Source organism: Rhinolophus sinicus, chromosome 17 (assembly GCF_057876585.1).
Source record: "Rhinolophus sinicus isolate RSI-liver-muscle chromosome 17, RSI-T2T, whole genome shotgun sequence".
Classification (NCBI taxonomy): Eukaryota; Metazoa; Chordata; class Mammalia; order Chiroptera; family Rhinolophidae; genus Rhinolophus; species Rhinolophus sinicus.
Genome location: NC_142517.1, coordinates 46,251,254 through 46,271,147, shown reverse-complemented (window position 1 = coordinate 46,271,147; position 19,894 = coordinate 46,251,254). Strand labels below are relative to the sequence as shown.

The following is a 19,894-nucleotide window of genomic DNA, read 5'->3' as shown; positions in this document are numbered from 1 at the left end:
TAATTGGACCTGATGGTTTCCTAATGAAATCTGAAAATGAGGAATTTATTTTTTTCTTTTTCATGAGAGGTATTTTAAGACTAATTACGTTTACTTTTTCTTTCTTCTTTTTTTTTAAAGCCAAAGAATTGAACTAGAGTTACTTTAATTCTGTCATTGTAGGATACCACTTGGAATTTTTTTTTTTTTGAAAGGCTCAGAACTTTATTCAAATGTGGGAAACTGGAATGCAACAATAGGAGGAGGAAAGGGTGCCATTTCGGAAATAAGGTCTTACTGAAAATCTTTACCTTCTTCTCCCCATCTGGGGTGGTAGTTTTTCTTTAACAACTAAAACTATGTTTTGCCAAATATCAAAACTATGTGTGTGCATCTGAAACAATAAAACAAGGAGATGGTCAAGGTAGAGATGCCTTTTGCAGGTGGTCCCAGTGGTTGAGAGGTATTTCCTGACAAAGGAGTAGCTACTGTTGGGACACCTGGGGTAGCAGCATATGCAAATAAGTGCTGGGAAATGTTTCTGGGATTCACCTCCATTAAGTACTCAGAAGTCAGTATAGGTTATAAAACTTCGTGTTGTAATCTTTACATTTATGGGAAGCAGTGAAAAGCAGTTCAAATAACATAACTGCTGTTGAGAAAGTGAACAGGAGTGGTGGCAGATGAAATATGGCTGTTCCAGGTTTTGGAAAGTTGAGGTCTTGGGAAATACTTTTCCAGTAGAGTCAGGAAAAACACCCTTTTCCACACTATGGTAAAATAATGCTCATAACTACTGGCTCCCTTGGATCTAGAGGGAGTCACATTAAAGTGATTACATTTATATCAGAGTTGTCCTTTTTTTCCTCATAGTCCAGTCACCTCTAATCAAAGAGTAAGGAGAATACTGATGGATTATGACAGCGGGGTCAGACCTCACACCAACTGAAAATTATTTGCCAACATTCAAAAACCAAGAGTTCAATCCAGGTCCTCAGGAGCCTATTTTATCCACAAGGAATTTGGCTAATCAGTGCATGCATTCAAAGGGATGCAAAGGTATGAAGGGTGGTTACCTTCTTGCTTCAGGGTTGGAAAAGACCCTAGAGATTACTCACAGCAGAACACCTTCCCATGACACACTTGTGTCAGGGACTTGAAATGACTGCCCTATTCTAGCCAAGCTATTTCAGTTACTGTTCCTTTGTTCCTAAATCAACAAGGAGGAAAACTGTGTACAGTAGGTGTCTACAATATGGAGGTTATTTTGAGAAAGTGTAATAAAACATACTTGAGTTTTCCCTACTAGGCCTAGGTCATCCAATTTACTAAGCCTTAGCCAGAGTTTATATCTAGAGGATGCCGGATTGCTACTTAGTTACCCATCTTGAAGATGGGGACGTCGTTCTCCAACAAGCACTTATGGAGGCGTACAAAGGCACTGCGCTAAGGCTGTATCGGGGTGGGGTGGGCACAAAGTCTAATAAGACGTGGCAGCTTCACCAATATTAAATGCTCACAATTTAGTGGTCCACACCTGCTATGATTATTACTGACCTCTCCCATTTTTTTTTTTTTTAAGATTGATGGTGGGAGAAAAGTATCCAAGATAATATTTACCTAAGCATTTATTATGTGAAAGACACTCTTCCATGCACCTTAGTAGTAACTCATTTAGTCTTCAAGTTATCCTGTGATGTGGGTACTATTCTATCCCTATTTTACAGATAAAGAAACTGAGGTCCAGAGATTAATTCTCAAGGTCACACAACCACTCAGTGGTGGAGACGAGTTTGAATGCAGGCAGCCTGGCTCCACAGAGCCAGGAACAAAGGAGTAAAGAGATAGAGGACTGAGGAGGGGGGAGAAAGTGAAAGACAGGGAGAGGGATGGAGGGGAGGGGAGAGGACAACAGAAGAGGGGCTTTTACCTTCTCAGAGAAAATGCTAGCTACTGCCATCCACTTACTGATTTGCATATTTCCATCACTTTAGCTCCAGGAGTCACTGCCAGGAATGGAAAGGTTAAAAACTCCTAACTCGGTCACGTTCGTCCCCGATCCTGAGCAGGTTCTCCCATAGGAGCTCAGGAGTTGGTGGTCCCCTCCTCTGAGACTAGCCTCGAGCACCCAGAGTTTTTATTTATATTAACAAATTTCTGGGCTGGCCCGGTGGCCCAGGTGATTGGAGCACTGCGCTCCTAATGCTGAGGTCGCTGGTTCTATTCCCACATGGGCCAGTAACCTGAGCCCTCTATAGTTAATATTGTGAATAACAGCTCTCCCTGGAGCTGGGCTGCTGTGAGCAACATTGGAGTGAGCTGCCACAGGCTGCTGTGAGTGGCCGACTGCCTCAGCCTGAGGGGGGGGGGGGGAGCATGAGGCTCATAACACCAGCATGGGCCAGGGAGCTGTGTCCTACACAACTAGACTGAGAAACAATGGCTTGAACTAGAGTGGGGTGGGGGGAGGCGAAAGAAGGGGAAAAAATTTTCTGGAATTTATTATGAAATGGAATTTTATGGATCTTTGCTAAACATCCTTTTTAAAAAGATTTTTTATTAAAATATAACTAACATAACATACAATATTATATTAGTTCCAGGTGTACATCACAGTTATTCAACATTTATATACCTGAAGAAGTGATCACTGTGATAAGTCCAGCAACCATCTGACACCGTACCACACTCTCACAATATTAGTGACTATCGTACTCATTGACTTCAGCTTATACTATAGAGCAACAATAATCAAAACAGCATGATATCAGCAGAAAAACAGACACACAGACCAATGGAATAGAATTGAAAACGCAGAAATAAACCCACATAAATATGGACAGATAATTTTCAACAAAGGAGCCAAAAATATACAGTGGAGACTAGAAAACCTATTCAATAAATGGTGCTGGGAGACTTGGAAAGATACAGGCCAAAGAATGAAACTAGACTGCTATCTGTCACTGTGTACCAAAATTAATTCAAAATGGATCAAAGATCTAAACATAAGACTTGAAACAATAAACTGCATAGAGGAAAATATAAGTACTATATTTATGGACCTTGGTTTCAAAGAGGATTTTGTGAATTTGACCTCAAAGGCAAGGGAAGTAAAAGCTAAAATAAATGAATGGGACTATATCAAACTTAAAAACTTCTGCACAGCAAAAATAAAGAGGCAACCAACCAAATGGGAGAAGATTTTTGCAAACAACACCTCCAACAAGGGGCTAATATCCAAAATATATAAGGAACTCATAGAACTCAACAACAAAAAAACAAACAATCCAATTAAAATTGGGCAGAGGACCCATTTCTCCAAAGAGGATATACAGATGGCCACTAGACATATGAAAAGATGCTTAACATCACTAAATATCAGAGAAATGCAAATAAAAACCACAATGAGATATCACCTCACACCAGTTTAAATGGTTATCATCAACAAGACAAATAAAAAGAAGTGTTGAAGAGGTTGTGGAGAAAAAGGAACCCTCATACACTGTTGGTGGGAATGCAGATTGGTACAGCTGCTATGGAAGGCAAATTAAGAACAGAATTACCATATGACCCAGCAATCCCTCTCCTGGGTATATACCCCCAAAATCTGAAAACATTTATCCATAAAGATATATGTGCTCTGATGTTCATTGCAGCTCTATTTATAGTGGCCAAGACATGGAAACAACCAAAGTGTCCTTCGATAGATGAATGGATAAAGAAGTTGTTGTAATATATACACAATGGAATATGATTCTGCCATACGAAAAGATGAAATAGTGCCATTTGCGACAACATGGATGGATCTTGAGATTATTATGCTAAGTGAAATAAGTCTGACAGAAAAAGTCGAGAAATATATGATTTCACTGATACATGGGATATAAGACTGAAAGCAACAAAGGAACAAGAAACAAATAGAGAAACAAAACCTCAGATGCAAACAATAGTTTAGTGGTTACTAGAGGGTCAGGGGTGACGGGGTGATAGATGAGGGTAAATGGGGTCAAATATCTGGTGATGGAAGGAGAACTGAGTCTGGGTGGTGAACACACAATGTGATATATAGATGATGTATTACAGAATTGTACACTTGAAACCTATGTAATTTTACTAACCATTGTCACGCCAATAAATTTTAATTAAAAAGCAAAACAAAAAAACACAGTATTATTGACTATATTCCCTATGCTATATATTACATCCCCATGACTTATGTTTTATACCTGGAAATTTGGACCTCTTATTCCCTGTCACCTTTTGTCCCCCACCTTTGTAATTTTTCAGTTACAGCTGACATTCAGTGTTATTTTATATTACTTTCAGGTGTACAGCATAGTGGTTAGATATTTATGTAATTTAAGAAGTGATCCACCTGACTAGTCTAGTGCCCACCTGGCACTATACATAGTTATTACCACATTATTAACTATATTCCTTATGCTGTACATCACCATGACTTTTTTGTAACTACCAACATGTACTTTTTAATCCCTTCACCTTTTTCACCCTGTCCCCCAACCCCCTCCCATCTATCACCCTGATAAATTTAGTACCCATCTGACACCATACATAGTTGTTACAATCTTATTGATTATATTCCTTATGCTATGTCCTACACCCCTATGACTACTTTATTATTTTTATGTATTAAAAATTGTTTTTATTTAGGATATTGGGGAACAGTGTGTTTTTCCAGGACCCATCAGCTCCAAGTCAAATCGTTGTCCGTCAAGTCCAGTTGCCGTTTTCAATCTTTAGTCGGTGGGGGTGCCGCCCACCATCCCATGTGGGAATTGAACCAGCAACCTTGTTATTAAGAGCTTGCACTCTAACCAACTGAGCCATCTGGCCGCCCCCTGTATGACTACTTTATAACAATTACTTTGTACTTCTTAATCCCTTGTCCTTTTTCACCCACCTCCAAGCCCCCTCCCATCTGACAACCATCAAAATGTTCTCCGTATCTATGAGTTTGTTTGTCTATTTTGTCCTTTAGATTCCACATATAAGCAAAATCTCATGGCATCTGTCTTTCTCTGTCTGAAATACTCCACTCAGCACAACACCCTCCAGGTCTATTCATACTGCCGCAGATGGCAAGAACCCATTCTCTTCCATGGCCAAGCAAGATTCCATTGTATATGTGTATCACCTCCTCTTTATCCATTCTTCTATTGATGGACACCGAGCTTGCCCCTACATCTTGGCCACTGTAAACAGTGTTGCAATGAACATATGGATGCACATGTCCACTTGAAGTAACATTTTGGGTTTCTTCGGATAAATACCCAGAAATGGGATTATTGGGTCCTACTTTGTCCCTTTTTATAGGCTTTGTTTAAAAGTCTATTTTATTTGGTATAATCTTTCTTCTTTTCTGTACATTATATTTGCCTATCTTTGGGAAAAGTGGCCTGAAAACATATCGGCAAATTGCACAACATTGTAAATGTACTAAATGTCAGTAATGGCAAATTTTATGTGTGTTGTACCACAGTAAAAAAAGAAGAAAGACTACAAAAGAAAAAGATATTGTTCTTCATTAAAAAAAACATATTGGCAAAGCCAGTGGTTTCAGATCAATAGCATCTATTCATCCATTGCTTTGTACTTAAAGCAAACAGCTAACACGAACTTAAAAAAAAATGGCTGAAGAGTTTGGATTGTGAAGAATACCTTTAAAAACTCACTTACTATAAGGACGTTTGTCACAGAATTATTTATAATAGTGAGAAAACTGAAAGCAATCTGACTCATATTAGGGAAGTGAGTAGCAACAGTAATAATTATTTATTGAACACTTACTATGTACCACATTTTTAACTATTTTACAGGTATTAACTTACCTAATCCTACAGTAAAATTATGAGGCAGGTAGTGCTATTATTCACATGTTACAGATGAGGAAACAGGCACAGAGATGTTAGTAAATTGCCCAAATTCACACAGCTGGTAAATGGCAGAGCAGGATGCCTACCTAGGCAATTTACTTTGGAGCCCAAATTTGTAAAGATCACCTGGCTGGATTTGAACTCAGGCCTTTCTGTTTTCAAAGAAGATGCTTCTACTATATTCTGCCATGACTTCAAAACCTTCTAAAGTCATTGCTAGAACTATGCACTTCTTATTTTTATATTATAATCCAATTTATAAATTGAATGACTTATTTATCTGCTTCTGTCCTAGGAGGAAGTATTCTCTGCCTCTCTGAATGCCAGTATCTTAGACCACTCAGAAGACTCTTACCAAATGCTGCTTGGTATTGTAGCTATTATTCTACTCCTTTATTAGCTATACATTCCTCAAAGAGTCTGAGACCATGTTTTCTTCATCTTTGTCTTTCCATACCACCCATCCTTGCACACAGTAGGTACTCAAGAAATACTTGTTGAATGAATGAGTAAATAAGTGTCACATAGTACTTATTACAAAACTCACCTGAGCAGGATTAAGAGTAGCAACTGGCTCCCTAGAAGATTGTTACTCAAACATTAGTGTGTACAGACATCACTGCGGAGCGTGTTAAAATACAGGTTCTGATTCAGTAGGTCTAGAGTGGGGCCTGAGCTTCTATATTTCTAAGGAGCTGACACGTGATTCCCACGCTGCTGGTCTGCTGCCACACTTTGAGTAGTAAGACCCTAGAATGAGGAAAGTTAAGAGGAAAACTCTGTGATACTTAGTTTCTTTAGTAGGGACCAAAGGGAATTCTGGGGAAATAAATGTTTGCGTCAAGGGCAAATGTAGGAGGTATCTGTTCAAAAGGGAAAGGGTTAAAAACTTGGGAGAATTTAGGAGACAGTTCTTTCACTCAACAGCACTTATTAAATACCTACTCTGTGCAAATCTCTGTGTGGGTCACACGAGGTTCCCATCAAACATGTTATTCTTAGGTCTTGCTGTGGATTGGTGACTATTACTAGCTAGCTAATGTCCTCCAGCATTGGTTCTCCAACTTGAACCTCCTGAAGAACTTGTTAAAACTCTTTCCTGGGCCCCTTTTTCAGAGATTCATATGCAGCTAGTGAGAGTGGGGCCCATGATGCTGCATTTCTAACCAGCTCACAGGGGAAGCCAGAGTGGCTGGTCTGAGGTCCACACTTTGAGAACCACTGTTCTAAGGCAATGAACTTAATCCCTGAGGTTCCTTTCAGCTCCAAACCTGAAATCTGTGTCAGCTTGAACATAAACACAAAACTGTAGGTTAGCAGACCAGAAACCTGGTCAGAGGGGCACCTAAAGGTACCTTCTAATAAATAGCAAACTCAGCTTTAATGATACAATTGGTTAAATTGGTTAAAAGATACACAATTAGAAGAAACTACATTAAATGTTAGCTGTGGTTAACTATGGAGGATTTTCCCCCCTCATTTTCATGTACATTATAAATTTAATATAATGAATAGATAATGGATTTTGTTTTGTTTTTGTTTTTTTAGTAGAAAACTTTTTGTTTTAAGTCAAGGTCCAGGATGCTTCCTAAGACTTTCACATCTATTTCTATCATCAAAACATCTTTCAGCTAAATGAAACATGATCCAAAGATATTTTTTTTAAGCTTCTGTTTATACGAAAAGAGGCTCTCATTTTTGTTGTTTTTTTGCAATAAAGTCTTTGAAAGGCAGGTCTAGCTAAAATACAGACATATTGTAATTAAGTATTCTATGGCAAATCTTTCATCTAAGGGCAATCTATATATACCTCTAAGGTACACTGCAGTCAGTAGGCATTAAGTTTGCATGTGCATGGATATATGCACATGTGTGTGTGTGTACATGCATGTCTAATTGGCTCAGCAACACACTGTGAAATGATCAAGGTTGCCTTCAGGGTTTTTACTGGTCTTTACCCATCTATCTCCCAAAGAATTCATAAGTTGTACACTGAGTCCATTGCTCTGAATCATCTTTTTCTGCCAGTCTCTCTCTCTCTCTCTCTCTCTCTCTCTCTCTCTCTCTCTCTCTCTCTCTCTCCTTTGCCCTGAATTACCCTTTCAGCAAAGCTGCTATTCCAATCAGACCAGTAGCTCTCTTTTGCCATCAGAGAACTAAACTGAAGACCCTTGAGGACATATCATTTTTATCTATTCATCCTGTACCAATAAAATCACCTAGCACAGGGCTTGGTTAACGTTTCTTGAATGAATATCACTAGCATTTGTTATTTTGAGTACAACCCTCTCCCCCACCACCCCAAGCAGGCATTTGCTCTCACTCTCCCCAGCAAGCCTTTCCCCTCTGCTTCATAAGGGTCTTGGAGGCTGCTTCAGTCTTCTCCAGGGCATGCCTTTTCCTGAACTACCACACTGAAACTTCCACCCTATAGATTAACGCATGTATTTGAACATTTTTGTGTGATAGGATTTTAACTTCTCAACTAGATTACAAATTCTGCCAAAATTTAAAAGCTCTGGTTTCCCACAGTTTTAGAGTAAGAATGTAATTCTGAGATTAATTCCCAAATGGTCTCCCCGGCCCCCACTTATTTTCTGGAACAAATTCTTCATATATGTTAATGACTATTACTGTATTCTCACTATTATGATATATAAACATCAATATAATACATTACACATCACCTTCTCCCCACCCTCCCCTGCCAGCCTAAACCCCTTTGATGGCTCTCAGGATAAAGAAGGAGCTTCACGTCCAGCCTGTGTTTATTCTCTGTCATCATCTCTTACCATTCCTTTCCAGCTCTGGGACCCACCACACCTATGCCTGCTGCTCAGTATGTGTCACCTGCCCTTTCCCCTTTTCCTGCTTTCTCTGCCACTGCCCTTCAGGTCTCCTGAGTGCTTGACAAACATCCTAACCCTGTGCTAACATCGTTTTTTATTTAAATTATCTTGTGTCTTGTCTGATTCTCATCTAGATTTTGAGCACCTTTAAGATAGAGACTGCTTATTATTCATTCATTACTTTTTGTTGGCAGGGGAGCACCAAGAACAGTGTTTGGCACACATGTTCTTAATAAATACTTCTTTAATATTGAATACGTAAATAATTCTTTGTCCCAAAGGAATGACTCTTTAATGTGGGTTATAACAGCACTGCAGCAAGTCACTAGAGGACATACTCTTTCAGAGGTGAGAGGACTGTTTCTCTCAGATTATACTGGGAGGCGGTTCTCTATGCCTCCATCCAATCTTCCATATCTTTCAATCAAATCTCAGACTAGAGGAAGAGTGAAAACATCTATTGCTCTTTCTCTCCCAGTCCTTGGTTTTCACTAATGGACATGAACCTTCCTTAGGGTATGGCATTTTGGAATCTACACCAGTGGAACTGTTGGCTCATCATTCTCAGGAAAATGTGACTAAGGGAAACGCAAGTGGCTCTGACTGCTGGTGTTAAAGCTTACCTGGCTACAATCACCCCACATCCCTGTTTCTTCACCCCACCCTCACCAATATCTGACACCATCTCTAATCCAAAACCTGTGTATCATTATACACTAGCCCCCTCAGATTGAATGTTACATAGTGTTGTCCAGTCCAAGAATTCTGTGCCAGGAATCAGGAGACCTGGGTTGCAGTTCTAGCTTTGAGTCTAGCTATTGGATTAAGGGGATTGAAATTCGATCCTTTGTGCCCTATTTAACACACCTGCCAATTGAGAATGTAGGGACTGTATTATCTTGTTATAGTGCTTCAAGTTTTCCTCCTGATACCCATTCTAACCTGATTTCAGTAAAAAAATAAGGAAAGAAAGAAAAAAATAAAAGAAAAGAGTGGTAGGGCTGTTTGACAGAATCATGGTTGGGTGTTATTGCTTGATGGTAATTTTGTCTAAAGAACTATACCGCTGGAAGTGACAGGTACAGATTGATCTGGCAGGTTCAGCTCACTGGATTAGGGATCCCTAGATCAGGACATTGCCTGGAAAAAAGATCTTAGAGGATGGTTTTTAAAAAATGGAGACAATAAAGTAACTTGCTTTGTTCATCCTTTTTGTCAAGAAACCCACAATTCACATTAGCCTGCTCAAAAATTTTTATTCCAATGTACTTTAAAACAGTACTTGAATTTCTAGGTAATTGGACAATAGAAAGAGATTATTTTTGTCTCTCCACTGATATATCAATTTTTGATCATTGTAAAAGACCAGTTGCCTTTTCGTATTCTAAGTTATATAGCATCTACCAATGGAAATATGTTCTCTAGAAAAAACCATAGGAAGTCTCAAAAGGCCACATTTTATTATACTATTATTAAAATAAATTTATAATTATTTATCATTATTTTTAAAAAAGATTTTTTATAGGAGTATATTCAAGCCAAACTAATGACATTGTCAAGGAGCAAGATCTCAAATGCTTCTCAAAACACTGCCTTTTCAATATTTAACTTTACTAGAATAATAATCTTCAGTGATGATGGTTACCAGAAGGGAAGGGGGCTGGGAAGCTGGGTGAAAAAGGCAGAGGGATTGGGAAGGACAAATTGGTGGTTACAAAGTAGTTGTGGGGATGTAAAGTAAAGCATAAGGAATATAGTCAATAACATGGTAATGTATAGTGCCAGGTGGGTACTAGACTAGTCAGGGCGATCACTTCTTAAATTATATATATGTCTAACAACTACAATGTATACCTCAAACTAATAAAGATAATATTGAATGTCAACTGTAATTGGAAAAAAATCTCCAGTACTTTAAAACACTATTGGTTGTATCCTAGAAGTATTTACTTTAATTATTTTTAAAAGTACAATATGCGTTCCTTGTTGAACAAAATCTGAAAATATAGTTAAGTAAAGAGAAGGCAGAAAACACCTGTAATGCCATCCATTTAGAGACTACCACTTCAACATTTCTCTCTCCCCAGCAGACTTTTACATTTATTTACATAAATGTGATTGCATTATACATACTATTGTTCAACTTCTTTTCTTCATATCAGTGTTTCACTAATATCTTTCTATGTCACTACATACGGGTCTTCCAGAAGTTCCAGATTTGGAGTGAGACAGTTGATTTGGGTTGTTTAACCTCTGTAAGCTTCAACCCCATCATCGTTAAAATGAGAATTCTAACCATATCTATCTCAAAGCATTGTTAAAAAGGCAAGGACTGGGAGAGAAAGAGCAACAGAATGAGATAACACAGAATTTTGCCAGTGGAAATCCATAGAGGTTAATACTAATATTCTCCACCTTAACGGCTATATAGTATTCCATTCTATGGAAGTGCTATAATCTATTGAACCAGTTATTGATGGACATTAAGTGCCCTCCCCCCTTTTGTGTGCAGTTATAAACATAACTTACTGCACTAAACATCCTTTTACACACGTAGTTGACAATAAGTACAATTATTTCCGTGACATCAACTCTTGTAAATGGAATTGCTGGGGTACAGGGTACATGCATTTTAAATGTACATATCAATGGATTTCTCCCTAAGAGATGCTGCAGCCATTTAAATTCCTTCCAACAAGTTTTCTTTCAATTTTTAAAGAGTTATTTACTATATAGAAGTTTGTTGCTGTTACTTTGTCATAAAATTAAAGCTGTCAGAAATTTACAGTTTCTGGCCTTTATTTTACCTTAGTAAGGTTAAATATTCTCTTATAATTCCTTTCAGTAATTTTATAGTTTAAAAAGTCACAGCTAAGTTGTTAATACATAAGAAACATATTTTTGTGTATGGTTTGAGGCAGATAAATATTAATGAAAATTTATGTAATTTAAAAAATGGTGATTGGTATGGTATACATATATGTATGAGGTGTATATACCTCAGCATACAATACCTTGTGTAGTATTATTCTGAACCTTGCTGTATTTTTTATTTTTCATTCAGTGATATGTTGCAGAGATCTTTTTGTACGAGTACAGAGATCTTTCTCAGCCTTTTCTACCTATGCATCAAATTCATAATATGATTCTTGAAGTTATTTAGCTAGTCCCTTCTTGATGGGCATTTATGGTTTCCAGTATTTCACTGTTTAGCTAGTGCTACAACCTCGTACCTCTCTTGTTATGCACGCGTATCAATGTTTTTCAGAGACATATGGAGAAGTGGAATTGCTGGGTCATGGGCTATGCATGTCTTTCGTTTTAACAGATTCTGCAAAACTGCCTTCTAAATTGGCTTACCAATTTTACATTCATACCAGAAATATATGAGAGCAACTTTATTTATTTAAAATCTCGCTTTACCAATGCCAAATTCCCAGAGTCTGTTTCTAGTGTCTATTCTATTCTACTGCTTTGTTTGTTTTACTAACATTTCACTGCTCTGATAGAATTTGGAAATCCAGGAACCAGGGCTAGGCCTAAAAGCCATGTAACAGTTTCTACTTTTTCAAATCATGTAAGACAATATTTTTTTCTATAATCAGCTCCAAAAATTGTTGTGTGAGGTTTGGAATTGTCATCCCTTCTTTTCCAAAAAGGTGTTGGAGTTTTAAAATAACTATTTGGGGGACCATTTTAAGGCATCGCTACAAAAAGGCATAATACTATAACTTTGACTGATGCAATGGAGACAGGAATAGGGAGAGTGTAAAATAGTTTTCTGCATGCCCTTTTGAAATGAATTCTACCCGTCTGTAAAACAGAAAAACAGCTAGGGCACCCAGGTTTCCCAGTTTTTTATGTTCTCTTATGATAGCTGTCACTCCCTCCTTTAGTCCTCTGCCAGGGGTCAAATCTAAGGAATTGGGGTAGGAAGTAAAGGTGTCTCATCATTGCTGCTACTGCTTTGCTTATTTTCTCCCCTTTGAGATTTGGAGAGTGCTTTAGGCTATAGAATGCTACAATTTAAGAATGAACATCATCATTCTTATTTGTATTCCAGGGGATACAAATACCTAGAACACACACTGTTTAATTACTGAAACTTCATTATGCTTTGCCATTTGGTAGAACAAGTCCTTTCTTAATTTTCTTTCTTAACATTTATAGGCTATGATCACACATTTATTCTTCCAAATGAACTTTAGAATTAGTCTATAAGGTGAAAATGGTATTCGGGTTTTCATTTTGTTTGTATTACATCTATACATTTACTTGGAAGGAATTAATCTCTATATCATATTGAGTCTTCTCACTCAGAAAAATGGTATGTCTTTCCATTTTTTTCAAATCTTCTTTTGTGTTCTTTAGTAGCTTTAGAGTTGTCTTTACACATCTTTTTTTCTTAATTTTATCCTTTCCTCATTTTCAAAAAGATTTGATTGAAAATATTTATTTACTATAGTAAATGTCCCTAAAGTCAAATGGTTTTTACACACACACACACACACACACACACACACACACACACACACACACGGTTGCTGTGCTAAGTATAAATAGTGCTATCAGAAGTCCTTTGAACTTTATCTCATAGTCATTGGAAAAAAGCTGTTTTTAGACTCTTTCACCACTGGAGGAGTGGAGTTCAAAATTCTCTGTCCCATGGGAAAATAGATATCATTTAATATCTTTGACGCCTTTAACATGTATTTATGAAAAAAATTGGTTCCAAGTCACTTATAAATAATAGACCTCTTAATGATTTTTCTTTAATCAGAGGAGGTTTAGAACAGGGTTACTAATGTGAAATTAGCCACATTAAAAATATTCCCATGAGAGAGATCCAAGATGGCAGAGTAGATAAACACTGTGCTTGCATCCTTCTGAGAACACTTAAAATTACAGCTAAATTATAGAAAAATCAACCTGGAGAACCATCTGAAGTGTAGCTGAACAGAAGTCCTATAACTGAAAATATAAAGAAACCACCTTGAGACTGGTAGGAGGGGCAGAGATGCCAAACGGGCCCCAAACCTCTGTGTGGCAGTTGAGATCAGAAGGGATATCTTGGCTGCGGAGGTTCCCCCCAGAGGAGTGAGGGACCCCAGCACTGCACAGCAGGCTCCCGAGCCCAGAATACTGGTGGTGGCAAGAGGAGCCCCCACAACATCTGGCTGTGAAAAATAGCGGGAATTCCAACTGTTTGGGTGGGATGCAAGGCTTTGGGAAACCCAGACGTTCTCTTAAACAAGCCGTGCATAGACTCTCATTTGCAGGCACTCACCTTGGGTTCCAGCAGAGGGATGGTGAGTCAGAAGGCCTCGGAGACTTATGGGGGGCAGACTGAAGAGTGTGGCTTCAGGGGGAAGACTATAGGGCAGTTGGCATGTTCCCGGTGAGGAGATCCTTCTCCTGCACAGCCAGCAGGCAGGCGTCATCTTTCCTATGTTGAGCCCGTCCCCCCAGGCCAAATTGAATCTGAGTGGCTTGGTGAACTCTGCTGATCCGCTCTGCTGACTCAGCTGGGACTCCACTCCACCCAACTCGCACACGGAGGGAAGTACTTTCTCTGCGAGCAGCCAGCCCTTCCCACATAGCACTCTTTCTTGGAAAACTGATTATCAGAGTCTATGGGCCCCAGGTGGACAGTGACTGATCTTGGTGAGCTCTGAGACTTTTGCTGAGTAGCTCCAGGCTCGGCAGTGGCACCAAACCAGAGTCCACATTAACCTGCTGACCATAACTCTTGCCACTCTAGTGACTCCCTGAGACCCTACATCACCGAACTTGTGTACTGTACGAGGCTTTACCAATGGCTGAAAGTTAAGGGAGCCAGCAGGTGGTATCAGGCCTCCAGGTGTCCTGGCTTTTTGCAGTTACCCCAGGCCTGGTACTGGTGGCAGCTGTCCTTGATTCGCAATATGACCTCTCCCATGTGCCTCAGGGTTAGCACAGGCAGCAAAAAACTGCAGATCACTTTGTAGCTCCTACCATGTTGTTCTCAGTGAGGCACAGGCAGTGGATGACCTGGGCCTGCACTGGAGCCAGTCCCAAGAGGCCCCAGAACCAACATACCTGGAGGTTGGCTTCAGACCACAGCAGAGCACTGCCCAATTAGACCCACAAGTGGAACACACAAAGGGTGGTCTCAACAGGCACCAGAACCTGCTGGGGCAAATCCCACTCGTGGGGTAAGCTTCCCGCACAGCAGCCTATAAGCTGTGGATATGGCCAAACCCCACAGCTTGTCAGCCTGAGGGTCAATCCCACCTATTGACATGACAATAGCAATCAAGGCTCACCTATGACAGGAGGGCACATACAATCCACACAAGGGACCCTCCTAGCTCAGATGACCAGGGAGACTATGCCACTGGGCCCCACAGAACATGTATTACATAAGGCCACTCAGCCAAGACTGGGAGATATAGTAGATCTACCTCATACATAGAAACAAATGCAGAAAGGCAGCAAAAAATGGAAGAAACAAAGAAAGGTATCCTGAATGAAAGAACAGGAGAAAACTCCAGAAAAAGAACTAAATGAAATGGAGGCAAGCAACCTACTATAGCTAGAGTTGAAAACAATGGTTATAAGGATACTCAAGGAACTTAGTGAGAACTTCAACAAAGACACAACAAGCATAAAAAAGGACATAGAAACCATAAAAAAGAACCAGTCAGAACTGAAGAATACAATAACTGAAATGAAGAATGCACTAGAAGGAGTCACCAGCAGACTAGATGAAGCAAAAGATCGAATCATCAATTTACAAGACAAATTACCAAAAACACCCAATCGGAACAGCAAAAAGAAAAAAGAATTTAAAAAACGAGGATAGTTGTGCTCACTTTGGCAGCACATATACTAAAATTGGAACGATACAGAGAAGATTAGCATGGCCCCTGTGCAAGGATGACACGAAAATTCATGAAGCGTTCCATATTTTTCATTATCCTGAGTAATATTTTTACTGCTATACCCCTTTGGGCAGGGGAAATAAAAGAAAAAATAAACATATGGGATTACATCAAACTTAAAAGTTTTTTCACACCAAAAGAAGCCATCAATAAAACAAAAAGGCATCCTACTGAATGGGAGAAGATATTTGTCAATGATACATCTGATAAGGGGTTAATATCCAAAATTTATAAAACACTCATTCAGCTCAACACCAATAAAACAAGTAACCTAATTAAAAATGGGCAGAGGACATGAAGAGACATTTTTTCTAAAGAGGACATACAGACGGCAAACAGACATATGAAAAAATGCTCAACCTCACTAATCACTAGAGAAAAGCAAATAAAAAACACAGTGAGATACTACCTCACTCCAGTCAGAATGGCTATCATCAATAAATCAACAAACAACAAGTGCTGGCAAGGTTGTGGAGAAAAGGGAACTTGGTGCACTCTTGGTAGGATTGCAGATTGGTGCAGCCACTACGGAAATCAGTATAGAGGTATCTCAAAAAACTGGAAATGGAATTACCTTATGACCCAGCAATTCTACTCTTAGGTATGTATCCAGAGAAATCCAAGATGCTAATTCAAAAAAAAATATGCATTCTTATATTTATTGCAGTGCTATTTACAATAGCCAAGACTTGGAAACAACTGAAATACCCATTGGTAGATGACTGGATTAAGAAACTATGGTACATTTATACAATGGAGTATTACTTGGCCATAAAGAAGAATGAAATCTTACCATTTGCAACGATATGGATGGACCTAGAGAACATTATGCTAAGTGAAATAAGTCAGACAGAGAAAGACAAATATTATATGATCACACTTATATGTGGAATCTAAAGAACTGAATAAATTAGCAAAGTAAACAGAAATAGTCTCAGAGTAATAGAGGAAAACCTGATGGTTGCTAGAAGGGAGGGGGTGGGGATGAGGGAGAAGGGAAGGGATTAGACAGCATACATTGGTAACTACAATATTGCCACAGGGATATGAAACACAGTTTGGGGAATATAGTCAGTAATGTTGTAAAGATTTTGTAGGGTGTCAGATGGGCACATGTTTTATTAGGGAGACCGCTTCATGGATGGTGTAGATGCTTGACCACTGCACTGTACACCTGAAGCTGAAGCTAAGTAATATTGTACATCAGCTATAATTTTACATATATATATATATATATATATATATATATATATATATATATATATATACATATATAAACTTTTCAGGCCAGAAGGGATTGCATTGTTTTGTACACCTGAAATGAATAAAAAAATGAGAATAGTTTAAGGGACCTCTGGGGCAACATCAAGCATAACAACATTTGCATCATATGGGTACCAGAAGGAGAAGAGAGAAAGCAAGGGATTGAGAACCTATTTGAAGAAATAATGACTGAAAACTTTCCTAAACTGATGAAGGAAATAGAAATACAAGTCCAGGAAGCACAGAGAGTCCCAAACAAGATGAACCCAAAAAGGCCCACACCAAGACACATTATAATTACAATGGCAAAGGTTAAAGACAAAGAGAGAATTTAAAAGCAGCAAGAGAAAGGCAACTAGCAATTTATAAGGGAGCTCCCATAAGACTGTCAGTTGATTTCTCAAAAGAAACTTTTCAGGCCAGAAGGGATTGGCAGGAAATATTCAACGTGATGAAAAGCAAGGAGCTATAAACAAGACTACTCTAACCAGCAAGGCTATCATTTAAAATAGAAGGACAGATAAAGACAAGAAAAAGCTAAAGGAGTTCATCACCACCAAACCAGTATTACAAGGAATGTTAGAGGAACATCTTTAAGAAAGAAAAAAAAAAAATCAAAATTATGAATAATGAAATGGCAATAGCAACATATCTATCAATTACTTTCAATGTAAACATATTAAATGTTCCACTCAAAAGACATAGAATGGGGGGCAGCCGGTCAGCTCAGTTGGTTAGAGTGGGGTATTCTTAACAAGGTTGCCGGTTTGATCCCCACGTGGCCCACTGTGAGCTGCGCCCCCCACAACTAGATTGAAACAACTACTTGACTTGGAGCTGATGGGTCCTGGAAAAAACACACTTAAAATAAATAAAAGTTAAAAAAAAAGACATAGAATGGATGAGAAAATGCTTACATATGCTGCCTACAAGAGACTCATTTCAGATTGAAAGACTCACATAGACAGAAAGTAAATGGATGGAAAAAGATGTATCATAAAAATGGAAATGAAAAAAATAAAACATTTTGGGGTAGCAATACTAATACCAGACAAAATAGACTTTAAAACAAAGGCTATAAGAAGAGACAATGAAGGACGCAGTCATCCTACTTCTGGGTATTTATCCCAAGAAACCCCGAACATTACTTCATGTGAGCATGTGTATCCATATATTAATTGCAGCACTGTTTACAATGGCCAAGATCTGGAGGTAGCCTGGGTGTCTGCTGGTGGATGAATGGATAAGGACTAGGTACATACATACAAGGGAATGTTGTTTGGCTATGGAAGAGAATGGGTTCTTGTCATGGGCAATGGCATGGATGGACCTGGAGGGTGTTGTGCTGAGCAGAGTATATGAGACAGAGAAAGCCAGATGCAATGTGATTTCGCCTATATGTGGAATCTAAGAACAAAATTAACAAACAAAATAGAACCAAACAATACAGAAAACATTTTGATGGTTGCCAGATGGGAGGGGGGATTAAGTACAAATTGTTTGTTACACAATAGTCATGGGGACATAGGTTATAGCATAAGGGATATAGTCAATAATATAGTCAGTAATAACTATGTATAGTGTCAGATGGGTACTAGATGTGTTGGGGTGATAAGTAGGAGGGGGTGGGAGAGGGTGAAACATGAAATGATTAAGAAGTACAAATTGGTAGTTATAAAATAGTCATGGGGATGCAGACTAAAGCATAGTCAATAATAGGGTAAGAACTGTATAGTGTCAGGTGGGTACTAGACTAGTCAGGGGGATCACTTCTTAAATTATGTAAATGTCTAACCACTATGCTGTACACCTGAAATTAATATAAAATAATATTGAATGTCAACTGCAACTGATACATTTGAAAAGGGGTAGGGGAAGGGATTAAGAGGTCCAAGTTTCCAGGTATAAAACAAGTAAGTCAGTCATGAGATGCAATGTACAGCATAGAGAATATAGCCAATAATATTGTGATAGCGTGGTATGGTGTCAGATGGTTGCTGGACTTATCATGGTCATCACTTCTTTAGGTATATATATGTTGATAACTATGGTGTAGCTCTGAAACTAATACTGTATGTTAGCTATATTTTTAATAAGAATCTTAAAAAAAATTACCATGAGATCAACTGATTAATCTTTCTCTCAATATTTCATTGTATAACATACCACACATTGCAGAGAAAACAACAAATGCTACTTGTGGGTGATGCCATTATGAATGATTTGTTTTACCTCTTTATAATATTCTATATTTTCTATAATATTTCAAAAATGTTTTGAAATGTCATCAGACCATGACATTTCATTCTCTCCCCCAAGGCATTTCTGGATGAGCTGAGTCCCTAATACTGCCAAATCTCAAGATGGAATCTTGTTGTGTCTCATTATCCTGAGTAAAATTACGAAGTGCATATTCTTCCTGGAGCCTCACTGTGCAACTAAGGCCACGAAAGATTCAAGAAATCCTTATTCTAAGGGAGTGTAGAGGCTGGGTTATAGTTTTACCCAGAGTCCAAGGCCTGGATATCCAGACTTGATTGGAAAAATCTCATAGTATTTTTCTGCATAGGAGCTGAATTGCTTCTCTCTCAACTAGGATGGTTTGGAACTTTATGGGAAGTGTCTGGCTGGGAAAGGCTGCCCTTGGAATGACCATGGACTCCCTGAATCGTTGCTCAAACCCTTATGGTGGCTTCAGATACTTTATTAAAATGGGACCAGAATTCACAGTGGCCTAAAAATCACTGCAGAGTGAGGCCAAACTAAAGCAAGTTAGGAATCCAAAAGAACAGTCAACAGAAAGGTCACTGGAATTTTTAGCAACCCCTAAATGTTCAATTGGCTCCCGTTTGCTCGTTCATGGGAAGTATTGGCCCTCATGGGAAGTATTTAAGGATTAACATGTTTTAAAGATATGGGGAAGTTAAGATAAAATGTAAATAAGAGAAGCAAAAACAGAAGATGAGGAGAACGAGGAATCAAACTT

The 19,894-nt window shown here is 38.6% G+C and overlaps 1 long non-coding RNA gene and 1 other non-coding gene across 22 annotated transcripts in view; one reads left to right on the top strand and one right to left on the bottom strand.

Annotated features, from left to right (window-relative positions):
* LOC109450257 (uncharacterized) overlaps positions 1–19,894 on the bottom strand; it is a 626,489-nt gene that overhangs the window by 102,156 nt on the left and 504,439 nt on the right. The window contains exon 1 of one of the 21 annotated variants that reach the window (XR_012494929.1): positions 6,421–6,441. The exons of the other annotated variants lie outside the window; for them this stretch is intronic. This is a non-coding gene — a long non-coding RNA (uncharacterized LOC109450257). Of the gene's footprint in view, positions 1–6,420; positions 6,442–19,894 lie in introns of those variants that run through there. 21 annotated transcript variants of the gene reach the window in all.
* Positions 15,569–15,675, top strand: LOC141568161 (U6 spliceosomal RNA). Its single transcript, XR_012491202.1, has one exon. It is a non-coding gene; the product is annotated as a U6 spliceosomal RNA (small nuclear RNA).